This window comes from Dipodomys spectabilis, unplaced genomic scaffold (genome assembly GCF_019054845.1).
Source record: "Dipodomys spectabilis isolate Male_0828 unplaced genomic scaffold, ASM1905484v1 ptg000095l, whole genome shotgun sequence".
Classification (NCBI taxonomy): domain Eukaryota; kingdom Metazoa; phylum Chordata; class Mammalia; order Rodentia; family Heteromyidae; genus Dipodomys; species Dipodomys spectabilis.
The window spans coordinates 28,337,840-28,341,839 of NW_024870772.1; the positions used below are offsets into that span (position 1 = coordinate 28,337,840).

At 42.8% G+C, this 4,000-nt stretch overlaps 1 pseudogene; it reads right to left on the reverse strand.

Moving 5' to 3' along the window:
* Window positions 1-440: 440 nt before the first annotated feature.
* Window positions 441-3,758, reverse strand: LOC122112639 (annotated as a pseudogene).
* Window positions 3,759-4,000: the final 242 nt, after the last annotated feature.

Here is a 4,000-nt window from a genome sequence, read left to right on the forward strand (position 1 = left end):
GGTATCAACAGTGCCCAAAATGCCCATGATTTTCCCAGTTCTTTTTTTTTTTATAACTAAACATTTATTTACTTTGCACTAAGACTTTATCTGAGTACATAACTAAATTGTTTCCACGGCACCCCATCTTGAAGGGTTAGTTTGTGAATGTTATAAAGTAGAGAGGAACAGTTTGAAGGACTGGAACCAACATTAACTAACAATGAACTACTTCCATCTAAATCATCATAAAAATGTTTAAGTAAAAAAAAGAAAAAGAAAAAAAAAGATACAATGAGGGCCTTCAATAGAAAGATCCTCATTTCATCTAATACATTCGCTCTTGGTTAGACTGTAGCAAAATGGAAACAGCATTACTGTTAATACAAACTCCCACTCTAGCACATTGTACATACCTTTGTTCCAAGCCCATCCCCTGTGCCCTAATGCTTCCAACTCAATTATTCCCCAGCCTGTTGGGTCTGCCGAGGAAGGAGTACGTAGATCTTCTCTTTGATATAGTCTTTGTTATAAGGCTGGTATGTCTGGGTATCAGCTCGGTAAACAAGGCAACTGAGATCTGCCAGATCATCGATAAAATCAAACAACTGACTGATATCATACGTGATCGAGGGGCTATTGGGATTCATTCTCTTCAGATGTTCTTCATACATTTGACAAACGCCTTCCATGCATTCATTCACAGATTCAGAGTCAGCTTTCTGGCCTCTTGGTAGGCTGCACCAGCAAAATGGTGTGAGACACCACGCTAAACGCTTTGCTGCTGCTGCCAACACTGCTTCCTCACACAAGCTCCTTCCCAGTTCTTTTGTGCTTATTCATCTCTCCATCCTGTGTCCTTTTTTTTTTTAACCTTTGCTGAATTCCTACTGGATCTCTAAAACTCAACCCAACTCCTGTTCTGCCTCTAGAACCTTCCTGACTCCTGTGTTCCTAAAGTGGATGATTATAGGGAAATGTTGCCAGCACACTCTAATTTTCTTGTATTATGTTCCTATTTCTGTTTTATTAAACTCTCCAGGGCAGGAACTACTAGTCTTTTTTTTTTTTTGGGTCCGGTCGTGGGGCCTGAACTCTGGGCCTGGGCGCTGTCCCTCAGCTCTTCAGCTCAAGGCTAGAGCTCTACCACTTGAGCCACAGCACCACTTCCGGCTTTTTTTTTTCTGCTTATGTGGTGCTGAGGAATCGAACCCAGGGCCTCAGGCATGCAAGGCAAGCACTCTACCACTGAGCCACCTTCCCAGCCCAGGAACTACTAGTCTTATGTATTTACCTTTTTTTTTTTGCTGGTCCTGGCTTGAACTCAGGGCCTGGGCACTGTCCCTGAGCTTCTTTGCCTGAAGGTGGCACTCTACCACTTGAGCCACAGCACCATTTCCAGCTTTCTCTGAGTAGTTTATTGGAGATAAGTGTCTCACAGACTTTTCTGCCCAGACTGGCTTTGACCCATGATCCTCAGATCTCAGCCTCCTGAGTAGCTAGGATTACAGGCACCTGGCCTATTTTTATATTTTTTAATAATATAAACAACATTTGAGCCATAGGTCATTCACTAAATAATCCTTCCTTCCTTCCTGTTAGTGTTATGCTCACCTTTGGTCCTCAGCTCCACCCAGACCTGGGCCCCCCTCCCATCCTGGAGTTCCCTCCATACAGCTGGCCCCTCCCTCTCTCTACCCAGACCCACCTGAACTCCCATCTACCTCACTTCCTATCCCCCAGACCCTCCTGTTACCTGGATGGTGACATAGACAATGTGCTTCCTCTTGGGGGAAAATATGGCTCCTCTATTAAACCTTATAATAATCTTTCTCCTATGCCTGCCTGCCTCTGTGTGGTCCCTTGGGATGGATGTGTCTGATCCTCTTTCCCTTCCTCCCTCCCTTCCTTCTTTCCATCCTTTTTTCTTTCCTTCCTTCCTTCCTCCCTTCCTTCCTTCCTTCCTTCCTGCCTTCCTCTTTCTGGGCCTATACTGGGGCTTGAAAGGGCCTCACACTCATTTGGGTTTTTTGCTCAAAGCTGTTGCTCTACCACTTGAGCAACATCTCCACTTCCAGCTTTTTGCTGGTTAATTGGAGATAAGAGTCTCATGAACTTTTCTGAGCTGGCTTAGAACAGTTATCTTCAGATCTCAACCTCTGAGTAGCTAAGATTACAGGCATGAGCCTCCAGTGCCTGAGCTATTCATTTTACCTTAAAGACAACATGAACTGGTCAGTTGGTTCATGAACCAGCCACTTTGCTAAGAATTTAATCCATATAGGTCTTAATTGTATGAGAGAATAGAAACCTTGTCAAAATAAAGTACACCTGGAACTGACATGTGGCCAGTCAAAAGAAGGAGAGGAACAGAGGTAGCTATAAATATTCTTTTTAGAGAGAGTAGCTTTCTCTTTTCCTTTTGTATCTTACCCATTAAATATATAGCCCTAGAAGGGCAACTGCTGCAAATTTTATTAGTTCAAATCAAAACCCCCAGGAATTCAAAAATGAAGGCTAAGCTAAAGGATTTGCAGTGGGAAAGGCTTTTTGAATACGTTAACAATGAAAGATAAGAAATTAGGTCAGACTGGGTGCTGTAGCTCACCTCTAGTTACTCAGATCTCAAGTTGAGATCTGAACATTGTGGTTTGAAACCACCCTGGGCAGGAAAGTCAGGGATACCCTTATAAATTAACCAGTAAAATGGCAATACTAGTAGAGGTGTGGCTCAAATGGTAGAGCACCAGCCCTGAGTGAAAAAGCAAAGGGACAGCTTCCAAGCCGTGGGTTCAAGCTCCAGTTTGATTTCTGTGTTGTTTTAAATTGGAAAAAAAAAATCACGGAAAACAAGCATGAGGTCCTCCCAAAGAGGAAAGCACTTGGCTAGCAGCTGCAGAAAAATAGGAAAACATGCAACACTTTTCAGCATTGCACATTTTCTGAAAGCATTTGGCAAAGTGCCACCTGGCCTGGAACTGTCACCCAAGTACTCCTGGCAGGTGTCTTCAGAGCACAGGAACCTTTTTTTTTTTTTAAGTTTTTGTCAGTCATGGGGCTTGACCTATGGGCCTGGGTGCTGTCCCTATGTTCTTCAGTTCAAGGCTAGCACTCTACCACTTGAGCCACAGCACTACTTCTGGTTTTCTGGTAGCTTGTTGGAGATAAGAATCTCAGGGACTTTCCTGCCCAGGCTGGCTTTGAACCGTGATCCTCAAATCTCAGCCTCCTGAGTAGCTAGGATTACAGGCAAGAGCCACCAGTACATGGCTTAAGTTCCTTTTTATTTATTTTGTGTGCCAGTCCTGGGGCTTACTTCAGGGCCTGAGTCCTGTCCCTGAGCTTTTTTGCTCAAGGTTAGCACTTTACCACTTGAGCCACAGCTCCACTTCCAACTTTTTTTGGTGATTAATTGGAGATAAGAATCTCACAGACTTTCTTGCCCAGGATGGTTTCAAAACACGATCCTCAGATCTCAGCCTTCTGTGTAATAGTGATTACAGGTGAACCACCAGCACCCAGCTTTAATATTATTAGTATTTTTTTATTACTGTTAAGTAGTTGTACCAAGGGGTTTCAATTCAACATGTTAGCTTGTGAGTACAATATATTCCTCCCCCCCATCACTTCAATCTACCTGGCTCCATATTCACATATCTACCTTGAATTTTATGACTGCATTCATCCACCCTTCCTTTTTCCAAGCATCTGACCCCCTACCTTGATCTCAACCCTAACCCCACCTTGGCCAACTCATGTTCCAGCTTTCTGGTATTCATTTTGTTAAACTATATGATAGTTTTCAAAGGATACCATTGGATTCCTCTCCTGCTTATACAATATTTTAGTTAATATGTTGATGTATATATATGCATGACTATATACATTTATAATTTAGACCTAACCTTTACATATGAAGGAAAACACAGGTGTCTTCTGTTTCTCTGAGCCTGACTTACTGTATAACATTTTTTCCAGGTCCATATATTTTTCTGCAAATGAACACAGGAGCCCTTAGTAA